The sequence below is a fragment of the Carlito syrichta genome, unplaced genomic scaffold (genome assembly GCF_000164805.1).
Source record: "Carlito syrichta isolate Samal-C Ts95f unplaced genomic scaffold, Tarsius_syrichta-2.0.1 Scaffold309041, whole genome shotgun sequence".
NCBI lineage: Eukaryota > Metazoa > Chordata > Mammalia > Primates > Tarsiidae > Carlito > Carlito syrichta.
In genome coordinates, this window is record NW_007253137.1 from 1,141,121 (window position 1) to 1,158,524 (window position 17,404).

The 17,404-nt window shown below is 38.8% G+C and overlaps 1 protein-coding gene across 3 annotated transcripts in view; it reads right to left on the reverse strand.

Moving 5' to 3' along the window:
• Positions 1–17,404, reverse strand: part of FRS2 (fibroblast growth factor receptor substrate 2) — a 119,916-nt gene that overhangs the window by 48,709 nt on the left and 53,803 nt on the right. For 2 of the 3 annotated variants that reach the window (XM_008066624.2, XM_021716862.1), the window contains exons 2-3: positions 4,247–4,342; positions 2,873–2,915 (exon numbers count right to left, since the gene is read on the reverse strand). The exons of the other annotated variant lie outside the window; for it this stretch is intronic. The gene's annotated coding sequence lies outside the window, so the exon portion shown is untranslated. The remainder of the gene's footprint in view (positions 1–2,872; positions 2,916–4,246; positions 4,343–17,404) is intronic. 3 annotated transcript variants of the gene reach the window in all.

Genomic DNA, 17,404 nt, shown 5'->3' on the forward strand with positions numbered 1-17,404 from the left:
TGGCCACTGCACTCCAGTCTGGGTGACAGAGTAAGACTCTAACTCAAAAAAAAAAAAAAAAAAAAACTGACATGTCAGAAACTCATCCTCTTTCATAATAAATACAGAGTCAACCAAAAATTTAAACAAATCTGTGGTAAAACATACTACATAACATAAAATTACCATTTTTTATACATGTACATTTTTTTAAAGCTGTCACTACCTTTAAATACCTTTAACAATACAGGGTGATATACTATAAATGGAAAAATCTTCCCTTGATATTTTCTACTATAAAAATTTAAAAACTGCTGAGCGCAATGGCTCACATCTATAATCCCAGCATTTTGGGAGGCTGAGGTGAGAGGACTGCCTGAGTCCACGGGTTCGAGACCAGCCTGGGCAACTTGGCGAGACCTCATCTCTACATTAATTTTTTTAAAAATTAGCCGGGTATGATGGCAGGCTTAGTTCCAGCTACTTGGAAGCCTGAGGCAGAAGAATCACCTAACCCAGCAGGGCGAGGATATGATGGCAGGAAGCGTGCCACTGCCCTCCAGCATGGGTGACAGAGAGAGCTCCAACTCAAAAAATAAAATGAAATAATTATAAAAGCTTCCAGGTACTTATAAAAATAAATATTTACCAAACATTTTCATGGGAGCCCTAAGGGTACCAAACACTATGATCCAGCATCATTATGGATCACATGAGTACACTGCATTAACAAAGACTTAAATTTCATTTGCCAAAAGATCAATGACAAAAATATACTGAGATTCAACCTTTTGAAATTTGTTTTTGTTTAAAGCACAGTCAGGAAAAAAAGGATAGGGAGTTCTCCTGAACTACTGCCTCACTGCCTCTGAGCAGTTCCCTGGAAGATCAAGCAGTGCTACACAAAGGTTCCGGGACTCTTCCCTTCGTCTCTGAGAAGTAGGGGGGAAAAAAAGTTTCACAAGAAACTAGGAAAGAAAAAATCTTGTTGATTTGCTCTTCCCTTCTCCTCCTAAGTTATTTTATCCCTTTGTTTTCACTAGGATAAAAACTGGCCTGATTAACTATGTCTACATAGTTTTAAGAATAAGGGGAAAAGATGTGTTTGACAGAACAGTCCTTAGGACATACAATATTGAGAAAGGAAAAAAAGAAAAGAAATAGATTATTGATCTGAATAACTCACTGTATAAGTACTTCCAAATGACAGGTTGAATTACTCTACAGTGATCACTACTACTTATCCCAAAAAAGTTCCTGAGAAAATTTAATTTCTTTTTTTTTTCTTTGAGTTAGAGTCTCACTCTGTCTCCCAGACTGGAGTGCAGAGGCCGCTTTGGCCACTGCAGCCTCGACCTGCTGGGCTCCAGCGATCCTTCTGCCTCAGTCTTCCGAGAAGCTGGAACTACAGGCATGCGCTACCATGCCCAGCTAAAATATTTAACTTCTTAAAGGCGCCAAGTAATTGATTCCAAGTTCTTGGCAAAGGTAAATAAATCAGTAAGGAGACCTGAATATCTGCTTACTTGGACATTTCATCCTTCAGAGGTGGAAGTATAAGAATATAAATTAATGATGACTTAAAATCTATTGTAAAGGTAATTATTCAGGAATTTAAATATATACTTGTGGCCAGGCGCGGTGGCTCAGCCTGTAAGCCCAGCACTTTGGGAGGCTGGGGCAAGAGAATTGCCTGAGTCCAGAGGTTCAAGACCAGCCTGGACAACTTGGTGAGACCTCATCTCTGCAATAAATCACAAAAAACTAGCCAGGCGTGGTGGCATGCGTCTGTAGTTCCAGCTACTTGGAAGGCTGAGGCGGAAGGATCACCTAAGACCAGCAGGTCAAGGCTGCGGTGGCCATGAGTATGCCACTGTACTCCAGCCTGGGCAAAAAAGAGTGAGACTCCAACTCAAAAATACATACATACATACGTACGTACGTACATAACTTGTATACAGATTATTCATCTTGTAGGAAGTATTCTACTTTTAAACTAAATACAGAAGTTATACAATTTCCATAGTTAAGAACATAGCTAGACAATATCCTTTAATTTTTAAAAAATTTTCCATATCTATTACAAACATTGCGATCAGTTCAGCACACGGTGACCCTGCAGTTTTCGCATCTTCTAGTGTGAAGCACACACGACTGTTTCCAAAGGGACAGGAGATGCAGCCTTCAATCCTTCCATGACCCTCTATGCCCCAAAGACACTTAAGTGATGTTCACTGAGTAAAAGAGGAATGAGTCCCAATGGAAGAAAATAACTTTTATCTTAAAAGGGATAAACCCTCTCTTAAGGATGCTAGAAATAAACTCGGAAAATGAGAAGCAGTATTTGAGTTTTTTTGGGTTTTTTTTGAGTTGGAGTCTCACTCTGTCGCCCAGACTAGAGTGCAGTGGCCGCTCCCGGCCACCGCAGCCTCAACCTGCTGGGCTCCGGCGAGCCTTCCACCTCAGCCTTCCAAGTAGCTGGAACTACAGGCATGTGCTACCAGACCTGGCTAATTTTTTTATTTATTGTAGAGATGAGGTCTCACCAAGTGGCGCAGGTGGGTCTCGAACCCACGGGCTCAAGCAATCCACTCACCTCAGCCTCCCAAAGGCATGGGACTACAGGCTGAGCCACCGAGCCTGGCTAGTATTTGAGTTTTAAAGGTGGTAAATTTCATTATATCCTTTGAACTCTGACTTCAAACAAGATGATTTATGTCTTGCTAGCAAATTCTGAGGTAGTAAAAATAAAAAGCTAATAAATTTGTGAGACTCTTAACAATAATCAAGAAAAGACATGAAATGAATACACAAAAAAGAATTTTAAAAACCAAAAACAATTAAGCCTGTATTAAACTATATTTGTCTTATCACTATATTAACAATTTCTTACCTTGTGGAATTCTCTTCTGAGAAAAACAGATATAATTTTGTTCCTAAAAAAAGATAGAAAGTCGAAATGTTAGTTTCAAAACAGTCTCTTGAAAATAAAGGCACAAAATGCCAACACAGTAAATTCAGAATATTAATTATATCTGACATTCAAAAGCCAGGCACAGTGGCTTACACCTGTAATCCCAGCGGTGTCAATAGGACTGCCTGAGCCCAGGGGTTCAGGACCAGCCTGGGCAACTTGGTAAGAACTCATCTATATAATAACTCGAAAAATTAGCCGGGTGTGGGGGCACACGTCTTTGGTTCCAGCTACTTGGAAGGCTGAGGTGGAAGGATCACCTGAGCCCAGCAGGTCAAGGCTGTGGTGGCCTCGAGAGTGCCACCGCACTCCAACCTGGGCAAGAGTGAGACTCTTACTCCAAAAAAAAAAAAGATGAAGGCTATTACCAAAGTTTAAAAGACAGTAGATCCAGCCAAGCTCAGTGGCTCAGCCTATAATCCCGCACTTTGGGAGGTTGAGGTGAGTAGACTGCCTGAGCCCGCGGGTTCGAGACCCGCCTGGGCAACTTGGCAAGACGTCATCTCTACAATAAATCAAAAATTAGCCAGGTGTGGTAGCGCGCACCTGTAGTTCCAGCTACTTGGAAGGCTGAGGCGGAAGGATCACTGGAGCCCAGTAGGTCGAGGCTACGGTGGCCAGGAGCGGCCACTGCACTGCAGTCTGGGCGACAGAGTGAGACTCCAACTCAAAAGAAAAAAGACAGTAGATCCATAATAACAAAAGTACTTTTTATAAAAATACTTATTTTTTAAAAATATACATATGTTTTTTGAAAAATGTAAAACAGGCGGGGGTATGGTGGCTCACACCTGTAATCTCAGCACGTTGGGAGGCCAAGTTGGGAGGACTGCTTGAGTCCAGGAGCTCTAGACCAGCCTAGGCAACATAGAAAAACATAATTTCTACAAAAACAAAAACAAAAAAATCAGAAAGTAGCCAGGTTATTGTGTTTCAGCCTGGGTGACCGAATGAGACTCCAACTGATAGATAGACAGACAGACAGATGTGTATCTATGTATATATAAATAAATAAAAGATTAGAAGAAAACATTTAAAAATTATAATAATAGGTATATTTAGATATTTGTATTCATGGCATTATACTGACTCTTTTCTACATACTTTTTCTAAAGGTAAAGCACAGAAATACATTTTCTAGAGCTATATGCTAGAATCTACACTACTAAATAAAACCAAAAATATAAGGTAACATTTTAAGTGTCTATCATATCTTTTATTAAATATTTCAAAGTAATAAAATAACTGTAAAATTAAAAAAAAAAAAAAAAAAAAAGATTTGGCCACACTTACTAATCTGGTTGAAACGCCACAGCTGCATCTTACTTTATGATAAATGAACTGTTTCATCACTTTTGCATTTGGGCATCTACTTCTTAATGGTCATTTCTGAAATAAAGGTTCAATTATTAAGAATGTTACTCTTGAACATATTATGACAAAAAACATAAAATCTTTTACCTAAATTGTAGTGAACAGAGTAGTAAACGATCAAAACACTTGAGTATACTTCTAATAAAAAAACATTAACAGGACATAAGGTGAGAGGCACAGAAAATTGGCTATTGTCCCATAGGATGAGATCTCTTCAATTCTCAATGCTCTCACCCAGCAAGATCTTGCAATTCCTAACTGCCATTTACAAACTATTAAAAAAAAAAAAAAAGGAAAAAGACATAGATGGTGACCCTAAAATTGCACATTTTGAACACAATATATTATTTATTTATAATGTTTGTTTAGTATCTACTTTCCCGTTACATCTAGAAAATAAACCCCAGAAGATGATTTTTATTTACTGGTAGTTTTCAAGCACCTGAAACAATGAGGAGACTGCCATGTTCAGTAAATATTTACTGAGACAGTGAATAAATTGATGAATGATTTAACTTTTATCAATGACATATTTAACCAGCAGTATTTTAGAATATCAAAGTCTCAAAATGCCATTTCTTTCACAATAACATCATTTATGTTAATGCCGACTACATCATCATTATTGTCTGTTCCTCTAATAAATAAAGACCATTAAAATCAAGACCTGATAAAGGTACGTCACTTTGTCATTTTGTCAGTGCACTTTTGGTATAGGCTGCTAGAAGGGAAATTCCTGGATATAAAATTTTACTAAATATAGCCAAATGAGGTGGGTGGGGGTCTTTTTCTTTTTTAAACACCGACGTTCTCTGAGGGACTTGAGGAAACAGCAAAAAATATCAGAGGAAATATTTTATAAGGAGTGAAAAGTTAACAGGTCCTAAGAACAATGCTCAAGGAATCTAGTAGTGCCCCTACTTTCCATCCTACAACAGAGTTATTCTACATAATGTTATTCTTTTTGTTAAACAAAAGAACCGAAAAGAAAAAGAAAAACTTAGCAGAATATAAAGATTTAGTTTCTTTTTTCCTTTCAGAAAGCAACAATGGAAGAATAAACCAAAATCATTTTTAAATGGTTATCTGTGGAGAAAAGAAAAAGGTGTAAGAGACAAGGATGAAAGCAAAACTTCTCAGAAAATACCTTATTTATAGTTTTTACTTTGGAGACACATTTTTAAATATTTTAAAATGTACAATAAATTTAAAAAGAAAAATAAGAAACAAACTGAAACAAATGAACCAGACTACACAGACTGTTTCAAGACACTTAAAAAAAAATTGAGTCAGAGTTTCACTCTGTCCCCCAGGCTGTAGTGCAGTGGCACACTCACTGCTATGGCACACTCACTGCCACTGCAGCCTCATCCTGCTGGGTTCAGGTGACCCTTCTACCATGCCCGGCTAATTTTTTGACTTATTGTAGAGATGAGGTCTCGCCAAGTTGCCCAAGCTCAAAGCCCTGGACTCAGACAATCCTCTCATCTCCACTTCCTAAAGCGCTAGGATTACAGGGATGAGCCAGTCTATTTTTAGTAGGATGTATTCAAAAACAAAACAATTCATGATCACCTTTGGAAGTTGCTAGAGCACTACCTTTATATGAAAGGCACCTCAATGAGCCAGGCTCAGTGGCTCAGCCTGTAATCCCACACCTTTGGGAGGCTGAGGTGAGTGAATTGCCTGAGCCCGCGGGTTCGAGACCCGCCTGGGCAGCGAGACCTCATCTCTACAATAAATCAAAAAATCAGCCAGGCATGGTAGCGCATGCCTGTAATTCCAGCTCCTTGGAAGGCTGAGACGAAAGGATCGCCGGAGCCCAGCAGGTCAAGGCTGCGGTGGCCGGGAGCAGCCACTGCACTCCAGTCTGGGAGACAGAGTAAGACTCCAACTCAAAAAAAAAAGGCACCTCAGAGCAATCAAGCATCAATAAAAAAGTCTTCTTTCTAGGATTCCAAATAATAAATGTGGAAGAAATGAAAGGATTTTTTTTTAATTTTTGTAGAGTCGAGGTCTCACTGTGTTGCGTTGGCTAGTCTCAAACTCCTGAGCTCGAGCAATCCTCCCACTTCAGCCTCCCAAAATGCTAAGATTACAGAGATGTGAGCCACCACACTCAGCCTCACATTCCTAGTTTAGATTGTGGTCTCTAAATACCATTTCCACTTAAAGCAACCAAGACTCCTGGGATATCTGTTGTGCTAGGAAGCAAGTGCTATTGAGGATTACTAAGGCCATGGGGGGAAAAAGTGACACTTGAAGGCCAAGGAGATCACTAGCCAAAGGTGAGCCAATTTGAACATCAAAATGATCGTGACTACTATTGACTGAAACATTATACAAAAATTCATGATCACCTTTGGAAGCTGCTAGGGCACTACTTTTATATGAAAGGCACCCCAGAGTAATGAAGCATCAATAAATATAAAGTTTTCTTTCTAGGATTCCAAATAATAAATGTGGAAGTAATGAAAGGATTAGAAAAACCACCATTTTGCAACTCCCAATAAAATAATGAATCTAAAAAATGATCAGGCCAGATGCATTGGCTCACACCTATAATCCCAGCATTTTGGGAGGTCAAGGTGAGAGGACTGCCTGAGACCATGAGTTTGAGACCAACCTGGGCAACTTGGCAAGACCTCATCTCTACAATAAATCAAAAAATTAGCCAGGTGCGGTTCAGGCTACTTTGAAGGCTCAGGCGGAAAGATCACCTGAGTCCAACAGGTCAAGTCTGCAGTGGCCGTGAGTGTGCCACTGCACTCCAGTCTGGGTGACAGAGTAAGACTCCAACTTAAAAAAGAAATAATAAAAAATCATTAACAGTTGCTAAAACCATTAAGTGAAAGGTTGATGGGAAAGTTTATTATGGATGAATGAGGTTGACAAAACTTGTACCCAGTGATCAATCTTAACATCATTCAAGATGGGTCAAGTAGACATCCAGCTTCAATATATTCACGTTATTACCACTTCCACTCTTCCACCATGGCCCAAGCCACCTTATTTTGCAAGTGTTTTTAATGCAATAATTCCCTGTCTGATCTCCCAGCCTCTCCCTTGCTCACCTCAACAAGTCAGTCAGATTCGTCATTTTCTTTTCTTTTTTTTTTTTTGAATTGGAATCTCACTCTGTTGCCCAGGCTGGAGTGCAGTGGCATGCTCACGGCCACTGCAGCCTCAACCTGCTGGACTCAGGCGAACCTTCCACCTCAGCCTTCCAAGTAGCTGGAACTACAGGTGCGTGCTACCATGCCCATTTTATTTTTTTATTATTGTAGAGACGAGGTCTCACCAAGTTGCCCAGGCTGTTCTCGAACCCCTGAGCTCAGGCAATCCTCTCACCTTGGCCTCCCAAAGTGCTGGAATTACAGGCATGAGCCACTGCGCTCCGCCCAGATTAGCCATTTTCAAAAGAAAGTCAGATCCTATTATTTTTCTGTTCAAGCCCTCCAATGGAGTCCAGCTCACTAGTCTAAAAGTCAAAGTGTTTACAAAGGTTCATAAGGATCATGATCAGCTAGCTATCCTCCTACTCCATCTCTCTGACCTCATCTCTTAACTCTCTCTCCCTTGTTCACTCCATTCAAGTCACGCTGGTCTCTTTTCTTTCTTTAAAAACACACCAGGCATGTTTTCACTTCTGGGCCTTGGGACTTGGTTTCCCCTCTGCCTGGAACACCAAATCTCTCTCTGACTTATTCCTCCTCCACTTCCTTTAGGATTTCGTTTTCACAAGCTATCTCATCAAAGAGATCTGCCCTAGTACCCGGGACAAGCCGAAAATATCTCCCTTAGTTTTCCTTATCTGGCAGAGAATATATAAAGAAAAATAAATTATACACTTTGGAAACAGTATCTTCAAACATATCATCAATTTTTTAGATCTTTCATTGCTTCTAAACATCTATAGAGTTATGCTGTCCCTTTTAAAATATTTTCATGTTCCCAAGTTTACGGACTGAATGAAGAAATCATAGTGTGATTTTTTGGTGGTTGTTTTGCTTTTAAATCATCTGTATCATAGTCTAAAAAGGAGTGGTGGAAGGTTTCAATTAAATGAGCCCCATTAAAAAATAGTACTTTGCAAAATAAATGACATTCCCTTTTCTCTCACTTCTTTAAGAATTTTTGCTTGGAATTCTAAAATATAAAGTTCCAAGTAATCTCAAGAAAAGTTTAACTATTTCAAATTTAGGTACCAGGACCACCAGAAAACATTCAAAAGAATTTACTAAACTCAACATAACTAAACTAGTTATGACATGGTAAAATGTTTGAACTTAATTATTTTTTCTTTAAATAAAAAAGCTCCCACTGGGCTAAGGCTTCCTTTGTCTTTTAAACATTCTGTGGCTGGCAAATTTCAGGGTCTTGAGAGAGATAGCCAGAGGACAGATAAAACAACAAGTATGACTCACTGATCACATTTAATAGTCTCTTAAGACCAAAACAAAGATACCAGTTCTGGCAAGAGTTCTCTAGAATTGCCCAAAAAGTGACTTATTCACATACCTTTCTTCTGAACAATCTATTTTCACTTCGTTTATGGTTCAGAAAGCACTTGTTATGTGCCTATCAGACCTTAGGTATAAAAATAAACCAAGAGTAAAATGAAAACAATTAGCAGGGATTCCAAAAGTTGGATGATGAAATTTAATGTTAAAATCCACTTTGTTTGGGGAGGGAGGCGAAATATTTTGTACAGACACGCTCCCACTAATCTAGAAATTAGACTGTAGCAAGTTCAACCACTTGAAAGACTAGTGACTAGTTACCTTTATTGAGCAATTTCTTCTTTTCTTTTCTTTTCTTTTTTTTTTTGAGTTGGAGTCTCATTCTGTCGCCCAGACTGGAGTGCAGTGGCACACTCCCGGCCACCACAGCCTCGACCTGCTGGGCTCCGGGGATCCTTCCCCCTCAGTCTTCCTAGTAGAACTACAGGCGCGCGCTACTATATCTGGCTAATTTTTTTTTAATATACGTAGAGACGAGGTCTCGCCAAGTTGCCCGGGTGAGTCTCGAACCTGTGGGCTCAGGCAATCTACTCGCCTCGGCCTCCCAAAGTGCTGGGATTACAGGCTGACCCACCGAGCCCAGCCTACTGAGCAATTTCGATGTGCCAGATATTTTTACATTAGCTCACTTGATTCTCAGAGCTTTCCAATGAAAGCACATGGTGGTTAAGTAACTTGTCTAAATCAGAGATAGTACCAGAAATCCAAATTTCAGCTCGTTCTTTTCACTATTATAATCTGCAGTACCTGAAATAAAATTATTAGTTACAAATCCTGTAAACCCAGGCTGCTTATTTTAAAAATTTGCTCCAAGCCAGGTGTGGTGGCCCATGCCTGGATTACCAGCTACTAGGGAGGCTGGGGCAGGAGGACTGGTTGAGCCCCAGAGTTCAATTCCAACGTAGGCAACTTAGCAAGAACTTATCTCTGAAAAAAATTATTTTTTAAAATCTTTGCTCAATTCTTGCTTTAGATAAAGAAGAAAAAAGGGAAGGTTCATTCCCATAAGTTAAGAAGAAACATGTGACATTGAGAGATGAATCCAAAGAACATGTTACACGTAGGTCTAAGAGAATTGAAGAAGAGTAAGCTGGTGACAGAACAGCACAATAATTGGTTTTCATTTTTAATAACCCAATCACTTCTACATGACTGCTATTCCATACACTTAGAGAAACTGGGGAAAAAATTTTAAGGTTTAACACAGTGGGTACACAGGTGTTTACCAGAAGTTTTTGTACTTTTCTGAAGCACAGAAATATGTTTTCTCTTATATCTCTTGATACAGGTATACGTATATTTGTATACATACACATATACATGTGAAATTATTTTTAAAGTAATTTTTTAAATTTCCAATAAAATTATTAGAGTTATGATTCCTACTTTTCCTTTTCTAGAAAATCCTCATGTGAAAACTTAGCTCTCAACACTATCAGGTAATACTGACTGGCTTTAGTTCTTCAAACTCAACAGAATCTGGTTTTTAAAGTGTCCTTAAGCAGAAAATACTGTGTAGAAATATTTTCTTTCTGAATTGTAAATTTAATTGGTTTTTATTAAATATAACTACTTTCTATTACACAACGAAAGTAACATACCTACTGTATTCTAAAACAGAAATCAAGGTAATTCCTTACCTGCCAGAACACACTGCCTAGGAAATGTGGCCTTGAGACTTTAATGTCCTTAATTATTTGGAAAAAGTGAAAATTCCTTGGAACAAATTATCCTCATGACTAAAAACATGTCATGCCATTTAAACATCAAGATACCTTACTGATTTACACAGAGGAGAAACTCAATAGATAGATCATTTTAAAGTTTCCCTAAGGACTCAATATATATGCTAGACTTCTAAATATTTGTAACCTGGGAATTTTAGGCAAAAATATTTTTAAAAAAACACTTGGTTGAGTTGGGCGGCGAGACCTCATCTCTATAATAAATCAAAAAATCAGCCGGGCGTGGTAGCGCATGCCTGTAATTCCGGCAACTCGGAAGGCTGAGGCGGAAGGATCGCCGGAGCCCAGCAGGCGAGGCTGCGGTGGCCGGGAGTGGCCACTGCACTCCAGTCTGGGCAACCGAGTAAGACTCCAACTCAAAAAAAATAAAAAATAAAAATAAAATCTCCCTCAGAGTCTCAATTCGTTGCACTGATGATTAAGAAGGAAAAGAAAGAGGAGGAAAGAGAGGACACACACACTGGCAAGACACTAATTATAAAAAATATGACTTTTTTTTTAAACCCTAGGATTTTAGTGTTTCTTTCTCAGCAACAATACTCTTCATGTGCAGACTTATGATTAAGACTACATAAAAATAACAGGATGGGCTGTGTGGTTTTGAAATCAATGTTGGGGGCATCACCTGTGGTGTTTACTTGTTTTGTATTTTGAAGATATGGAAGTGTATAGCACATAGACTATGTATTGTTTCTTGACACTTTATCAAACAGTCTCTCTGTGGTTACGGTTTGTCTCATCTTTCTTTCCTTTCCTTCCTTCCTCTTGCATACACTCATGCACAGTAGAATAACTCATATTTAAATACATGTATTTCATATAAAAAGATGCTACTTATATTCTAGGGCAGGATATAAAATGCATTTTTTTAGTAAGAAACAATATTACACCTTAACACTGTAATTCTATTTAGAACATCAAGGTAAAAACTTCCAGAGCGAGTTTTCTTCTATGTCCTCAACATTACACATAAGAGATGTATGCAGACCTAAACATCATCAGAGTCTGTGGCTTTACTATTTTTCATGAATTTTAATGCAATATACAAAATATTCACTATAAAGAGTAGCTTGTCATTGAAGCAGGTTTGCCATTGATACTATTCCAGGAAGGTGACTTACTTGAATACCAAAGACCTCAGTAGTGGATAGCCTCTTCTTAAAGATCCTACCTTCATGTGTATATAGCCAAGAGATTGTTGCCCCTACTCCATCAGCTTCCTCAAAAGTGGAAGTAATTTTTATAAAGCACATCTCAGTCCCTTTATTTTCTAGGGGCTAATTTATAACTTCAAAAATATAAGTCAACCAAAAATAGAAACAATTTTTTTTTTAATTCCTCCTTTATGTGCTAGAAGAAAAACGCCATCTTCATCAGTAGTTCTGGTAGGCTCTAAATATTTTTCAGCAATATACAGGATATGGAAACAATTTTTCCCACAGCCAAACTCCAATTTCTCATGGTGGGAACTGTAAAAAGGACAATGAAAAAAGAAATGACCAACATCTTCAACCAGTTTCCAGCAAATTGAAAAGGGCATTGTAAATCTAGCAAACCACTCGGATGTCCCCTCTCAGGGGACATAGAGAGATTACTGCTGATTATACAGGACAAACTTATGCCGACACAAATTTTTCAAAAATGTATGTTTCCTTGAGGTTTTCCATTCAAAATGCACAAAAAAGCAAATAAAGAGATGGAATGCATACTGAGATATACATTAAAAAGTGGCTCATACCTGTAATCCCAGCAATTTGGGAAGCTGAGGCAAGAGGATTGTCTGAGTCCAGTGGCTGAAGACCAGCCTGAACAACTTGATGAGACCTCATCTCTATAATAAACCAAAAAATTAGCTGGGCCTGAAGGCGTGCAACTGTGGTTCTAACTACTTGGAAGGCTGAAGCAGAAGGATCGCCTGAGACCAGCAGGTCAAGGCTGCAGTGGCCATGAGCATGCCACTACCCTCCAGCCTGGGTGACAGAGTGAGACTCCAACTCAAAAAAAAAAAAGTGTCAGCTAGCATTACGTAGAAAGAGAATGTGTGAAGTGTTTTCACAGTGATGCACAGACTGGACAATAAATTATGTATTATTAATACTGGAGTAGGAAAATGAGACTGCATTGTCTGCTCAAATAGAAAAATACCAGGTAGGCTGGGCACGGTGGCTCACACCTATAATCCCAGCACTTTGGGAGGCAGAGGCGAGAGGATTGCCTGAGCTCAGACCAGCCTGATCAACATGGTGAGACCTCGTCTCTACAATAAATCAAAAAATTAGCTAGGCGTGGTGGCACACACCTGTAGTTCCAGCTACTTGTAAGGCTGAGGCGGAAGGACAGCCTGAGCCCAGCAGGTTGAGGCTGCAGTGGCCGTGAGCAGTGTGCCATTGCACTCCAGCCTGGGCAAGAGTGAGACTCCAACTCAAAAAAAAAAAAAAGAAAGAAAGAAAGAAAAGAAAAGAAAAATACCAGGTGGAAGACGTCAAACAAATTACAATTGCACAACATGTTTCAATGAGCCTGCAGTTCATGTTGGTGACTGTTTCAAATGTTACCACACATTAGAAAAATATTAACATATGACAATTTGATTTGTCACAAATTAAGTTCCTCAATGTCTAAAATTTCATTATAAGCCAAATATCATTACAGTAAAATGATTGGTTCCAACACTTTTTAATATGAAGTGATTCGTTTTTCATTTTGTAAAACTATTTTGTAAAACAGTGAGGTTGAGTAGCTGTTATGTGATTCACGAGATATCTCTCAGTACAAAGGGTTACTATTCCCTATTTAAATGCAATGTAGGAAAAAATGCTAAGAAAGGTAAAAAAGATAAATTCCATAAATTTGCCATATTGGATCAGATTTTTGAGAGTAGAGGGAAACGCTGTGAAATCATTTTCTATTTTATAGGTGAAGAAACTGAAGCAACTTATGAGCATGGAAAGAATTGAAATTCACAATATAATATTTCCCCCCCAAATTACCCATTCCAGCAAGTCTACAATAGACATTTTAGTTCAACACATATAAGATACATGTGTATGATATATTACTTGGACCAGACTGCAATGCTGAAGAGTTTAAATGAATGTGTGAATTCTGAGTATAGTATATACATCAATGGAAATGAGAAGTGGCCCATGTATGTGCCCTTTAGGAATGGCAAAAATCCACTAAGTAATTTGTTTCCTTAGTGTATCTCTTTAGAGGATGGTCTAAGTTTGACAGATCACTGCTCTGGCTCCACATGGCATTTCTTTCTTTCTTTTTTTTTTTGGTCAGATTCTCACTCTGTAGCCCAGGCTGGAGTGCAGTGGCATGCTGCTTATGGCCACTGCAGCCTCGACATGCTGGGCTCAGGTGATCTTTCCACCTCAGTCTTCCAAGTAGCTGGAACTATAGGCACGTGCCACCATGCCCAGTTAATTTTTTTATTTATTGTAGAGATGAGGTCTCGTCAAATTGCCCAGGCTGGGCTCAAACTTGTGAGCTCGGGCAATGCTCTCACCTTGGCCTCCCAGAGTGCTAGGATTATAGGTATGAGCCACAGCATCCAGCCCATGGCATTTCTTATATAGATGATTAGTTAAGTTCACTATTAACTAACGTCCCTGAAGATAAGAAAACATGTACAGGTTGAGTATCCATTATCCAAAATGCTTGGGACCAGAAGTGTTTCAGATTTTTTTTGAATTTTGGAATATTTAAATATACATAATGAGGTATCTTGGGGATATGATTCAAGTCTAAACATAAAATTCATTTATCTTTCATATATACCTTATACATACAGCCTGGAGGTAATTTTCTACAATATTTTAAGTAATTTTGTGCATGAAACAAAAGCTTGTGAACATTAAACCATCAGAAAGCAATGGTGTCACTATCTTGGCCACCCATGTGGCCACCCATGTGCTTGTTTGGCACCACCATCATTCTGTGCACAGAAAGATCTGTATACACAAAGATCTATAACTGAAGGGGACTGGGAGGGTCTTTTTTTCCCTTGTGGAAGCTGAATAAACTTGTGTGCTGTGTGTCTGCATTTTGACTGCAGCCCATCACATGAAATCAGGTATGGAATTTTCCACTGTGGCATCACGTCATTGCTCAAAAAGTTTCAAATTTTGTAGCATCTCAGATTTCAGAAATTTGGATTAGGGATGTTAAACCTGTCTATGCTAACGTCCTGTTTTCAATCTGGTAGCTTAGTAAAAGGACTACTGCTCATTTGAGGACTGCCGGTTTACTAAAACAGTTTGTAAAAGAGGCATAAATCTGAAAGTAGTGGAATAGAAGAGTATATATAAAACATCAATTTCATTTATACAAAAATCCATTTTAAGCAGTTTGTATTGGACCCAAAACAAAAAATTCATAAAGAAATAACAGTTCTCAAATTAAAATTTATATACTAAGAAAGATCAGATGGAGGTAAGGACAAAAAGTATAGTATACTCAATATTGAAAATTTAATATTTAAAGAGAACACAAATCACTTTTAATTTCATGGATATTTACCTTACATCAAGCATTTCTCTAGCACCCAGCCCACATTTAGATGGTCTATAAGAGTGTGTGGGAGGAAGGGCACTGGATCTACTCACTTTTACAAAAATTATAGCTGCCCATTCAGTCCTAAAGGCACAAGTGAATAAAATAACATTACTATGAAGTCCTGCTCTATAAGCAAAGAAAAATCTGTAGGATAGAGTAGTACTAAAGAAATAATTAGCAAGCAATGTGGATTATGAAGAAATACCTTAGCTTAGCTGACATCATAGAAACTATGGGAGTTTGTCTTATGATTCCCACCCGAAACAAGTTGGATATTTCCCAAGTTAAATAACATTTCTTGTTTATTACTCCTAGATATCACACTTTTTTTAGCTTCAAACTAGAAATACATGAGCCAGTGTAAAATGCAAGCTGGTAGAGAAGCTTAAGACCTACTGATTCAAATTAAAAAAAAAAAAAAAAAAAAAAGACCTCAATGACTTTCTTAAAGCAGAAAAGGAAAAGTATTTGTTTTTCAACCTATCATTACAAGGAACAAAGGATATCAAAAATTCTGGCTGGGCAGGGTGGCTCATGCCTATAGTCCCAGCACTTTGAGAGGCCAAGGTGAGAGGACTGCCTGAGCCTACGGGTTTAAGATCAGCCTGGGCAACTTGGTGAGACCTCATCTCTATAATAAATCAACAACAACAACAAAATCCTGCTTGTAGGATAGCATGTGTGTGTGCATCCCCTTCCTTCCAGATGTATTTGTTTGTTTCTGTCTCTTCCTCTCAAAGTAGGACGTGTGTGTGCGCGTGTGTGTGCATGTGCGTGTGCATGTGCGTGTGTGAGACTTTTTTTCCCTCCCCTCTCAATCTTGGTCACTCTATATCCCCTCTCCCTCATGTCAGCCTGTCTCTCTTGTATTTAGTTTCTAATCACTGATATTCATAAAGAAAGCATTTTATCAGGTTGTAGTCTGTGGCAAAGTGAATTACAAAAATAGTCACAAAATGAGAACAAGAATAAAAAATTATTCAATCAGTTGAAAATTAAAGCAAATTAAAGTCATACATTTTCAACCTTCTTTAAGTTGCCTTAACGTATATACATGCCATATACACAAGATCTTAATAAACTTAATAGGTTCTTCTCACTCATAAGGTGACCTTGAACAATTATAATACTATAAGAAAGTAATTGGCAGTAGCGAAAAACTGTCAGGGGAAGTGGGGGTGGGACTGGCAGTTGGGGGAAACTGCTAGGGGAGGGAGAGGCACACCTCATCAACAAGGGTACCTGCGTGATCAATGTTTGTATACCTAACCCTGAATTGTACCCCACATCTTTATAATAAATAAATTAATTTAAAAAAACATTTGAGTAATTATACTGAAATTTAAAATAAATAAATAATGGGCTCAATCTAGTGAGGGCTCAACAGACTTTATATTCTAAACATCAGGTGCACTGAACATCAATCATGCTTTTTGTCTGCTTGAGCTTCCTTTGCCTTCTGATTTCAGAAGATCAAACACTTCTCCACATCTTCAGTTTGAGAACATCACTCATCTTATGATTTCAGAAGGTCAAACACTTTCCCACATCTCCTATACATCTTGGATGTGTGCTTTGCCAAACACATGTGCAGCACAGACTAGGAAGGCAAACTAGCAAGCAGGAGAAGCAGAGAGCAGAAGGAACACATTCTCACACTGAACGGTGGAGCAATTTCAGCAAGGTCAAGTCCAGGGCAGAGGTGGCAGCATTTAGAGTCATCCAGAGCCAGCAATGTCACTGGGGCAGGCTGTGGCGTCTGTCTGTCTGTCTCTAGATGGTACTGGCACCCTCATGGGAATCGTTGTGCAATGTGATTTGAAGCATTGTTTCTGGCTGCTTAGCCCTGAATCTGGTTCTCTAATCCTCACAACAATTTGATGAGCCACTGAGCTCTACCCAATATCCCTTTAAACTTGATGATATACTTGAATGTTTTTTACTACCTCCAAGAATTCTGACTGGCACATCAGATAGGTACAAAATCCATTCTCACCTGCCTCATCCCCACAGGAAAAAAAAAGGCAATTTTCAGTCTCTCCAAAGATACATAAAAAATACTGTTCACTTTCAACCAATGTCTTTATCCTAGGAAGTCTTAGAAATTTTACTTTAATATATGAATAATCACCGGGCTCAGTGGCTCAGCCTATAATCCCATGCCTTTGGGAGGCTGAGGTGAGTGGATTGCCTGAGCCCGCGGGTTCGAGACCACCTGGGCAGCGAGACCTCATCTCTACAATAAA